This window comes from Microtus pennsylvanicus, chromosome 15 (genome assembly GCF_037038515.1).
Source record: "Microtus pennsylvanicus isolate mMicPen1 chromosome 15, mMicPen1.hap1, whole genome shotgun sequence".
Classification (NCBI taxonomy): domain Eukaryota; kingdom Metazoa; phylum Chordata; class Mammalia; order Rodentia; family Cricetidae; genus Microtus; species Microtus pennsylvanicus.
Window position 1 is genome coordinate 36,242,283 of NC_134593.1, and position 12,133 is coordinate 36,254,415.

Consider the following 12,133-nt stretch of genomic DNA (forward strand, 5'->3'; position numbering starts at 1 on the left):
GTTTCAAAGATGCTTCGCGGTATTGCCAAACACTGTGGGTGACAGGTGTTCCATGGTAATCCCTCTACATGCCCAGATTGAACATGGCTTTTGATTTTTTTGACTGGGGCATGTCCCGCTGTTTGCACGAGAGATTGTTTTCCTCTGCACTTGGCTCTTTTCAGTGGCAGCAGCCCTCACCCTCAGTGCTGTTGGGACACACCGCATCTTTCCTCCACAGCCCTGCAGCGGCGATCACACTCTCAAACTGGTAGATGGGATGGCTGATAGATTCTTTCCAACTTGCGAAACTTATTCCCGTGCCTCGCTCTGTCTGATCGCCATCTCCCCTGTGATGGCTCGGAAGACAAACGTTTGGCTGCCGTTTTGACTCACGCTCCTGTGTTACAAACGTGGAAGTAGGAGAAAAGTGTCAGGGTCACTTTTCTATCATTGAAGTGTCACATGTAGAAACTCAGTTCAACTGACACCATTCAGACTTTGCTGCCTGACACCGTCTGAAAGAGTAATTCAGAGCAACCAAGAGATGGCATCTTCAGAAATAGCATTGAGTCAAAGGTCATTTAAAGGTTTTACTGCTTAATTCAACATGTGTTTCTTGAGGGTTTTATGTATGCTTTATAAAACAGACTTTGAAAATTATTATATTATATTTATATTATATATATACACATACATACATACCAGTATAAAGCATGTCTTAATAAATTGAAATAGGAAACGAGTGACAGATGATAGGACTAGAAAGCTGATGTGCGGGATCACGTGTTCAGTGGTGGGTGGTAAAGATGCAATATAGCAGCTTGCTGCTCAGCCCCTGGGGCTCTGAAGGATGGGAGATGAGCTTTGTCAGCAGAGATGCTGGGATGTCTGCCCATCACTCCACAAATACTCACCGAGGTTCTCATGGGTACAGAGGCCTCAATAGTCAGCACGTGGGCTAGCCCGCATCCTCTTGGGATGTGCACACTGAAGGATGATATACAGCAGAATAATTGTCTTACTGTCTTTGACCACCAAGTCCAGAGATGGTGGATGGTGTGCACTAAAGCAGCATTGATTCTCTTTGGAATGTTTAATTCTACCCACAATGCCAAGTTCCAACTCTCCTTCCTTCTTTCCTTCATCCTTTCTCTCCCTTCCTTCATCCATGCTGTCTTTCCTCCCTCCTCTTCTCTTTTGTCAACAGTGTTCATAAACAAAAAAATACCATATTAAATTAAAAGTATACATATATATATATATCTGTACATATGGCTTCTCTTCTAAAACTTTTATATGTATTGATGATTTGCTTGCGTGTAACTCTGTGTTCTGCTTGTGTGTCCAATGCTCGTAGAGTACAGAAAAGAGCATCGGACTCCTGGAGCTGTGACCACAAACAGTTGAAACAGTTGTGATCTATTGTGTGAGCTCAGAGAATGGAGCCCAGGTCCTCTGGAAGGGCAGCCAGTGTTCCTAACCATGGAGCCACTTCTCCACCCTCATGGTTTCTTTCTAGCACCATGCTCTCCGGAGCAGGAGAGGAGAGAGGCGACAGGAAAACTGTGAGACCAGGAAACCTAATGGGGAGAAACAGACTGGACTGCAGCGATCTGAGACGGTCCACACCTGTAATTCCAGCATTAGGGAAGCTGAGGTGGAAGGATTGCAAGTTTCTGGCCAGTTTGGCTATGTTGCTAGTGAAATCAGACCTTGAAACATGCTATGGAATTACAGTGATTGACAGCCATTCTGCTCTACGGGTGGGTGTGCACACATAAAGGACATTGTCCGCGTTACAAATGAGCTTATCCAGGCCCTTTTCTCGGAAGCTCATCCAGGCAGATACTTCCTTTCGATAACGCTAGAGTGGAGATTTGTACTCCCCACTTACCTGTCCCCAGCTGCCTAATTGAAATATTCACACAGCAGAGATGGCTTCACTCTCCTCTCAGCTCCCATTTCTCTCAGAAAACGTGTGACTTCTAGAGTAAGCCCAAACCGCAATAATTCATTATTTTTTCCTCACAATTTGGAGTCTTCTGACATTTTAACCATGACCAATTTATGATTTTCCTAGCAACCTACCATGAAAAGAATTACAGCCCTACTCGTTATAGAAGATTTACCGTATCTGCCCTGAATTGCGTTCTCTGTCTCCTGTATTAGCCAGACAGCTGAAACTGGTTTTGAGTCTTTCAGAGTGTCTCCAGGCTTTTCTTCTTCACTTCTGTAGCCCGATGAGGTAAACTGCACTTGGGTATGTCCTCAGGATCCACTAACTGCAATTCTTGACCCAGCATCCTGTCTGGTTCTGTTGAAATTGGCTGGTCTTTGTGTGGTTTTCTTTCTGGCTCTTTCTTCCCCTAAGAAATGTTTCAGTCATTGGGAATATGAATTTTTTTTTATATGTGTTCTGTGAACGTGTCACCTTCAACTATTTCCCACTGTATGCTTTCATGTTAAAAAGGTGAGTCACCTGTCAGGTTGGGAGCCACCCTCCAAGTGTTTTATCCGTTTCTACTCTTCTGTTCTGAGCGGCTTTCTCTGGAGCACTGCGATCACTCATGATCACTGTCGTGTGATCATGTCTGCTAAGACCTGTCGGAACACTTAGTGTGGTAGCTTATATCAAACGTGCATCTCTATGCAGCGAGTATTTGCTGAATGTTGTTGGCTTCATTTCCTATTTTTCCCATGTTAAACCTGTTTGTCAGTTTCACACATGTGATAGTGAATTTTAGCTATTTCTACCCGACAGGCTGTTTTCCCATTCCTCTCCCTCTTCTTCTGAATCCCTTTTCTTTCCATCAAGCCTCTCCCTGCTCTCGTGTCTTCCTGTGCATGACTCACTGGGTTTGAATTTCTTGTCTAAGTGTGGGGTAGGTTATGTACAGGGACACCAACCGTCTATAAGTGGCTACATCATTGAAGAAATGACTCTTTCTCCTCCAGCAACCATTACTTCTCCATGACACTCGGGAGGAAGGGCTGTCAGCACTGTCTCACAGGTGTTGACAGCCCTGGTCTGTGTGTAGGTCTTGTGCAGAGAACCACTACTGTGGCGGGTTCCTGGGCGGAAGGCTCAGGATCTTGCTTTCCATCCTGTCCCTGTCATTTTGTCGATGTGACGTAGATGTGACGTAGATGTCCCACTTAGGGCTAATCACTTCACCATCACTCATTTAGGCATTTGGGACAACTATGAGTTTTTTAATTGACCGTGTCACCCACTACAACAATAAAAGCTTTTGTGATGAAGACCAAAAAAAGCGCTCCTTTAAATATAAAAACATGAGCGTTTAAAACACAGTTTGAGGGAACCCGAAAGATGGCTCCGCAGTTAAGAGCACTGGCTGTTCTTAGAAAGGACCTGGGTTTGGTTTCCAGCACCCATATGGTGACTCACAAATGTCTGTAACTCCAGTTCCGGGGATTTAGTTTCCTCTTCTAGACTTGGTGGGCACCAGGCATGCACATAATACACATACATATATACAGGCAAAACACATATACTGTGTGTGTGTGTGTGTGTGTATTACAGAAAAAAATGAAGCAGTTTACAACCGTCTAGCAAAACAGTAGTATTAGCTTCCCCATTAGGGCCTGTGACCTCCCCGGCCAGTTTCAGAGAACTAGGCATCAGTTCATTCCTGTGAATCCTGTTTTCTTTAATTTTTCGTTATGGAAAAAAATATTACTCCCTCGGGCATTTTCTCACAGTGCCAGGAAGCTGGCACACACACCCTGCTTGTGCCCCCTTTCCCTTTTGGCTTTTATTTATGTTTTTCCTCTTATAAATAGGTCATTCTCCTTTTGAACTCATTTTACCAAATGTGCTCATGGATCACTTCTAATTGGTGTATGCTTACTTTTTAAAAAATCTATTTTAACACTCTAACTTCATACTTCCTAAAATATTTATCTAGCCTTATTTTTCCTTCATAATATTAATTCCTTTAAGAAATTTTTCCTTTATGAACTCTTCCTTGCATTTTAAGTATAGACTAGTTTGCATACTCTGGAGGTTGATATGTGTATTTCCAGTTTCATATTTTCTCATTGACCCTTCTATCTTTTATCAGAAGTCAGCTTTCTATAAACATCTCTCTGTTTTTAAAATATCTGTTGTCTATTAGCGATCTGTTTTTATTCCAGAACTAAATTGGTCAATTCGTACAGTTGTATAATTTGTTTACGGGAAGCTCTGCCATCCCTTTTACTGAACTTCATGTGTAGAATTGTTTCCTCTCTCTCAGCATAGCCAGAGGCACAGGAGGCTCACTGTCCCCAGCGGCCACCTGGAGTTCTTCAGTGTGACTATAGAAGGTTAGAGACCATCTTTAACATTTCAGAAGGGACTTGGAGATTATTTAGTGTAGCATCCCTTCCGAGAAAGCGTCCCTGCCGTATCTCTGACAGGATTATAGAGAAGCTCATTTTATGAGCGCTTGGCTTTCTCCCAAAGTTTCTGATATTTTCTAAACGGCCAAGTACTCTTCCCATATTTGTTGAAATTAAACTGACACTAAGTCCTGTTTCTCGATGCTTCTCCAGTTTATTGAGAGATTAAAATTATCAGCAGAGCAAAGTACACAGTTTCATATCCTTTGATTTTATCAGAAGGATTTCCCCAGGAACTGTATCACTTCTCACCACAGTGTCGTGCTTTTCTGTGTGCTGTCTCCTGCTGCCACATCTGTGCCTCCGTCATTTATCATCACGCGTCTGCGCCCGCTCTCACGAATGCCCATGTACCTTCCTGTGAGGTTCTCTTGTCCAGACTATAGCACTATATTGTTATGCATCCGTCCTATGTCCTCTGCTGCAGGGGGATGTCGTTTTCCTCCACTTACTGTTTCCTGTTTGTTTTCTCCCCATAATTATTTTGAGGGTGGTTTTTGTTGTTTGTCTGTTTTCTTTTTTTAATATTTATTTATTTATTTATTTATTATGTATACAATATTCTGTCTGTATGCCTGAAGGCCAGAAGAAGGCGCCAGACCTCTTTACAGATGGTTGTGAGCCACCATGTGGTTGCTGGGAATTGAACTTAGGACCTTTGGAAGAGCAGACAATGCCCTTAACCACTGAGCCATCTCTCCAGCCCCTTGTCTGTTTTCTTAACAGTGTTTTGTACATTGTTGGAGCTGTGGTCAGTTGGAAGATCTGTATCCCCTGTTTGTTGTTAGGGACGGTGACTGTTGCAATAGTAGAGAGATGGCCTGATAGCCATGGCCAGCTCTGGGGTAAGCACAGGTAAATTGCTTTCTCTGTAGATTTTCTGAGTCTTTACTCTATTGACACACCAAGGTCCACAGTGTTGGACCTTGTATATAGAATTCTCAACTTAATCCGACCTTTAGTAAATACCCATCAGTATTTCCTGAGACACCAGAGTGTGGCTGTCTGCTCTGGGCATTTCCTGTCAGTCAAGGAAAACCTCTGCCCGTGCATCCACATTTCTTTGTTATATATGCCACCGCTCACATGACCTTTAAGATTGTGTTTGTATGTGTTGTAGCTGAACGGCGCCACTATGCAATTCCACCTTTGTTAACAACTGCTCGCTGCTCAGGTCTTTCCTGAAACCTGTTCTCAGGTTCTCAGTTTTCTGTGAAACACATTGTTCCTATATAAGGACCCCACCTCTGGTGTCACAAACCAGAATCTAACTGTCAAATCCTGAGCTCTGGCCATCTGTGCAGCCAGACACTCTCTTCTCCAGTGTCCAAATCTCAGATCTCTCTCTCTCTCTCTCTCTCTCTCTCTCTCTCTCTCTCTCTCTCTCTCTCTCTCTCTCTCTCTCATTTTGTAAAATTTAATCTTTGAAGCCAAGCATGATGGCTCTAAGGCAAAGGTAGGTGAATCTCTATGAGTTCTAGGCCAGCCTGTCTACAAAGAGAGTTCTAGGACAGCTAGAACTGTTGCACAGAGAAACCCTGTCTGAAAAAACCAAACAAATAAATAAAAGTAAATAAATAAAATGAAAGTTTATTCTCATTATGTAGACACATGCAAAATATATCTTGAACATATCCACCCCTCACTCTCCCCTGCCAATTCCCCTCAAGATCACATGTCCTCCTGCCTAACTTCATGTCTTTTTAAAATAATTTTAATTAATGTTTTTATTGTTTAATAATCTCATACATGCATATAATATGTTTTGATTAAAGTTTACTCCCCATCCCTGCCCACTCTGTTCTCTGTCAAAGAAATCCACTGTGTCCTTAGTGCTGCCAATGTCTGCACTGGTACAGTGCTATCTACTGAATCATGTGGAGACTCTCAGGGGCCACATCCTTGGAAACGATTGACTCCCACGCTCTCATCAGTTACTCTCCAGTACTCTCCAGCTAGGGGCAGGGCTCATGACTCCCCCCCTCCTCCGTGCTGGGTTTATTTATCTGACTTGAGCTTGCATGGGTCTGGTACATGTTGTCCCAGCTTCATAAAAGCCACTGCCTGTCACACCCAGGAAGCCCCGTTTCCCATAGTCATCTACTTCCCATCCCTTCTTCCGTGACGACCCCTGAGCTTTGGAAGGAGGAAGCATGATATAGATGTCGCATTTAGAGCCAAGTACTCCGAAGTCTTTTCTTCTTTGCATTTTGATCTCTCATTCTGTGCAGTTGTGGATGTCTAAGTCACCAGCTACTGCAAGAAGAAGCCTTTCTGACAAGGAGTGAGAGCTGTCTTCATCTTTGGGTATAGTAATAAATCATTTGAAGTTGGTTTCATCTATAGAGTTATAGTCGTAGGTTGTCCCCTAGGTCACAGGTTCTTGGCCCCATTAATGGTGGCAGGCATGACTTCCATCTGGAAGAACTGACCTTCAATCTAATCCAGGGGGTTAATCCAATACAACCGACCTTTAATACAAAGGGGTTAATTACAGCCATGCCTCCCTCGCACCAGTGACTTTATCTTTTTAGGTTAGCTGTTACTGTAGCTCTCACAGTTAGGTTAAGAACAGTGATTCCTTCTTTTTTTCTGGGAGTATACGTAGCACCTCAGAGCACTCTGAAAGCCGTTAAGGACGAAGCTTCCAGGTCAAGTTTCTCCATGTTCTATGACTCAAACAGGTGATGTTTTCAGCAATATAATCTGACTGTTAGATTCTGGATGGTAACCAAAAGCAATGACAGTCTCCTGCCATGTTTAGTTGGAGAGGGGGATCTTTGGGATCCCAGGGACCAACAACTCCAAAAGAAGTCACCCATTCTTGGCACTGGACTTAATGTCCGGTAGGTAGCCTATGGTATCTGGAGGCATTGTCCCCCTGTTACAGGATAATTCCCGTTTAAACTCTCAGGTGATGGGATAAGAATCATAATGGAGAGTCTGGGTAGAGATGGGAGGCCCTACCTGGGCATTTCACAGAGCGTGAGGGCTTCAGGCTAAGGGATGACCTCGCATCAGAGATGGGAGTCTCTACTGAGGAACGACACGCAGGAAAGGGGGTCCTCATGCGCAGGTGTGGAGCTGTCATGGGGTTATCCTATTTCCTTTTCCAAAGGGGTGACAGCCAATTGGAAGGAGAGTTGGAGTGCAGGAGACTTCGGGCATCTCTTCTGGTCATGAGATTATACCTTCCTCTCTCCTGTTTGGTGACATCTTCTTTCTTAATGTCAACACTCTTTCTTTAGCTCTTATCGATTCAAGTTGACACGAATCTTTCACACTAAGTTCCTTAGCATGCCCTGTGTCATATCTGAAAAAGACATCATACTCCCTCTTAGCCACACGGAGGTCCACACACGCCAGAGTGCCCATCCGCTGGGGATTACCTTGAAAGCAGGAAGGACTTCTTTACACCTGTGCACAGCCGCCATCACTCTGCATGGCCCTGAGTTCCTTCCATGCTGTCTTCTCCTCATGTTCCTAGTTCCCCGTCTTTGCCAGCTCCCACAACTCTGGAAGTTTAACTCTGACGCATGGGAGGGCTAATGTGGGGTGCTTTCCCCACTGTCTTCTTTATTATCCACTCCCCTCCCCTGAGGTTTTCATTCATTTTCATTCATCTCTGCTTCCTCAGACTATTTTTTTCTTCTAGTTCCCTCCTTGGGTTGTTTAATCCTCCCAGGGACACCTTTTATCCTCTTTAATGTGCCCAGATATGAAGAGGCATTTGCTAAATCCTTTCATCTCCTCAAGCATTGCCCCTTTAACTGGGATTTACTAAGCCAGATGTTGTGCTGAACGCTGGGATTAGGAGACATAGACCTCACTGCCAGGTAGCGGAGTCAGTGGAGGGAGAGGAATAGTGAGTAAGCACAGCCAAATCAACGGCCCGAGTGGAGATGCTTCTTGTAAGTATGGGTGCTATCGGGTGCCACTATAGAGGACATGCGTGGTGAGGTGCGCTGTATCTCTGCAGGGGACTTTTTAAGTGCTGCAGATCACCCATAGCAGTGTGGGAAGTTGGCAACAGGTCGTTAGATACCAGGCTGTAACAGTTGCACAGACACAATACAATAATAAAATAAGGCTAGTTGTAATCCTGGTATCAGAGCGGTAACTATGTGAAGGGCCTCAAGAGACATTGATGAATAGTTATAGAGAGATTTGGAACGGTGAACTGAGTCCATGTGGAATATAAGGAAAGTGAAGAATGACCCGGAATCCTAGGAGTCTAGCCTCGGAAACTGACTCAGTGGAAAGTGAAGAATGACCCCGAATCCTAGGAGTCTAGCCCCAGAAACTGACTCAGTGGTGAGGAGGGGAAGAGAAAAGATGGGGAAGGGCAGGTAGCTGGTTTCCTTTTTGGCAAGACAAGTTTGAGGAACCTTTGTGAGGAAGCATGCAGTGAACAGTCTACTTAGTGGGCCCTTGGCCCAGGTAGGATGAGAAGACGGAGAAGTGGCCTTGGCCACCATGACACATGATAGTCTTGCATGCCATGGGACTTTTCTACTGTGCAATTAGGAAGGTCCTCTGTCTGAACATGCTGATTTCAGTCTGACTTCTGATCCCAGTCCTCTCTCATATTTCTTCTGTGACCTGCTAGATTCTGTCTATTGCTGGGTTCCAAAGCTTGAAATGAGAGATGGGGTCTAAGGTAGCAAATGCATTGTGGGAAAGTCTGCCGCACACCATCCCCTCAGCTCACAGATGCTCGGGGCACTCTGTCCATAGACTAATCCACAGGCTTGCATCTAATACGAAAATAGCGCTCATGCCAGCACGCTTCTCATGTGTTGATGGTGGTACTCTCTGATCCAGGTGTATTTGTGGGCAGGGAGGAAGCCTGGCACACAGTGGTGGGACTCTCTCAGAGAAGATGGTCAGCGCTCTCTTTTGTTTTCATTTTCTAACTAATCGAAAGAGTCCTCATTACCCAGGGTCCGAAAGCAGATAGGCCCTTGACTTAGAGTTCATGATTTGTAGACCGTACTTCCTGTACTTGTGATGGTTTCTCCTCGCTTTCCACATTATGTACCCTTTCTGCCCAGGACATTAGGACACTGTGTTAGTAGAGTTACTCACACCCCATGATATTTCAGAGGTTCAGAATTTTCAGGAAGCAGAGAAACAGGAGTTTACATAGCAGGCGAGGTGCTGAGGGAACATGAGTACAAGCTGCAGTCATTGGAGTGAGAATTGCCTCCCATGGGTCCATGTGTTTGAAGATAGGGTCACCAGTAGGTGGTCTGTCTGAGGCGGTTGTGAACCCTTAGGAGACACAGCTTCATTGAAAGGATACATCATGTAGGGTAGGTTTTGAGGGGTGTGAGCCTCGGCCTCTTTTCCTGTTTTCTCCCTCTAGTTCCGGTGTAGATGGAAATGTAACAGCCAACTTCCTGCTCCTGACAGCGTGCTGTATCTTCCCCACTGTTATGAGTTTTAGCTCTCTGGAACCATAATCAAACAAAACAAAAACCCAATGCAACATTCTTGTCAGGCATAGTGGAGAACAGCTTTAAGATCAACACTCAAAAGCTAGAGTCAAGCCAGTCTCTGAGTTGGAGGAGAGCTTGATCTACAGAATGAATTCTAGGCCATGCAGTGCTACCTCATGAGACTCTCCCTCCTCCCCGCAAAGAACCTCTATCACAGCAATAGAAAAGTAATAATACAGATGCTATATCAGTAACTGTGCAAATGATTGTCAACCGCGGGCCATTATTGAGACGAGCATTCTTTTACCTAGAGGTTTTTGGGGAGAGGTTGAAAAAGGCTTCGCTAGAGAAGTAATGATTTAGTTAAGCCCTGAGGAAAATCATATATTTTCCCTCACCAAGAACATTCTAATTTGCCAGGGGACAGGAGCAAAATCCATAGTTAAATTCATATACCAAGATTGATCTGAGGGGCCTCAACCTGGTGTGTGTGTGTGTGTGTGTGTGTGTGTGTACACTAATACATATTGAATGTATATTGAATCTTTGTTATAATGTCAAAATCTCTTAATTGTTAATATGCAGTAATTACACAGTGAAGTCTATATCTTTTTTATTTCACTCTCTTTAAATTATTTGCAGTCTTATTTATGTGTCCATACTATGACCTTAAGTTGTAGAAATTTTGCATTATGCATCTCCATGACTATCATTTATCTAATAGATTGTCCTGGTTTCTGTTAGGCAAGAATTTAATTCATACTGAATTTATCGTTGTATTTTCTCTACTATCAAACATAGAGCTTGGGGTTCAGAGCTATATAACTGAGTAGCTTTATGATGTTATTCATTTATGTGAATAATATACAAAACTCGATGAAGGAAGTTTTCTGCTTGGCCCATAGACGTTTCTAAAGTATAGTCTTTTTATCTTTCGTCACAGTGAGATGTCGAGGGAGACCACACTGCTGGATAGCGCTGATGTATTTTTCTCATAATTGATCATGATCTCTCCAGATTGTGTCTGCCGTAGGAAAGTGGCTTTCCTGTCTGTCCCCATAGTGTTAATGCAGTCTTCGACCTTCTTGTGCATCTGGAGCGCGTTTGTGAGAGTTTCTTTCCTTTGCTTCTCTCCTAATTCTCTTATCTGTGCTCCTTCTCAGACTCCTTCTCCTGTCTGACTTCTCTCCCGGCCAAGTGCTCCTCTTCTTTGTCTGCATGCCTAAGTAAGGCATTGTATTTGTCAAACACTTTGAATTTACATTACCATGGGATAGGTGTTTTTTTTTTTTTAATTTCCTCAAATATTTTTGGGATTTGATCAGGTCAAGTTCCTTGGAAACGGTTTGAATTTGCTCAAAATTTCCATCAGGCTTGGGTAGCTATGTCCAGGGAACCCTGTAGACCACACAGAATTTAGCTTAATCCCAGGTGAAATACTTGGGAGATTTTCCCCCATGGGTTGCCAAGTCCCTCCCCCCACCTCCAGCTTTTGAAAACCTGGCCCCTTTCCAGCCCCCTTTGAGCTTCCGACCTGGCTCTGTTCTGATCCTTTCCCCAGGCTTTTGCCCCAGCCACTGGCATTCTTTCTCACAACCATTGTGATGGCCTGGCCGAGGACCCTGAAGATGTGTAGACACCCCGTCTGCTAAGTCCGACTCATTGTGCTCTGCACACAGGCCTGTGGAGGCTGCACTTAAGTCGAAGAGAGACTCTGCTTGGATTTCCCTTCTCTGAATGGAGTCCTGGATTGTTCCAGAGAGAGGGAAAGGCTGTCATAGACTCGGTGTCAGATGTGTCCAGATGCTCATCACTCTGCATGTTCTATTGTCCCGTCTCTGAAAACTGTCCCTTCATATATTCTCCTCATTTTGTTTTACTTGAGGTAGCATATAAAATCCATCCCTATTACTTACCTGTGGCTAGAAGAAGTGTTCAAAGTCTTTGCAAATGTTTGTATGTATCCTTGGAGATCTGAGCAGTGTAAACCTGAGGGTGTGATGTGAATGACTTAAGGAGCGCCAAAAACGATTGTAACAAAGCCTGTCAGTTCCATGAAAGTGTACGGGGAACCTTTGGGGAAGAAGAGAATGAATGGGGGTGTGGGGTGATGAGAGAAGGTAATATGGGCGTATGGGCCAAGTGCATGATGTGTTTCTATAAAACACACTGAAGCATGTTGTTTTGTATAGTGCACATATGCTAATGAAAATACAAAACACAGCATAAAACACATTTCCATATTCTAAGAACTTACCAGTAATTGAAAATTTAATGCATGCCGAAGATTGGAAATATCCTTGTTT

At 43.9% G+C, this 12,133-nt stretch overlaps 1 protein-coding gene across 5 annotated transcripts in view; it reads left to right on the forward strand.

Annotated features, from left to right (window-relative positions):
* Enox1 (ecto-NOX disulfide-thiol exchanger 1) overlaps window positions 1-12,133 on the forward strand; it is a 565,092-nt gene that overhangs the window by 359,149 nt on the left and 193,810 nt on the right. The window lies entirely within an intron of this gene.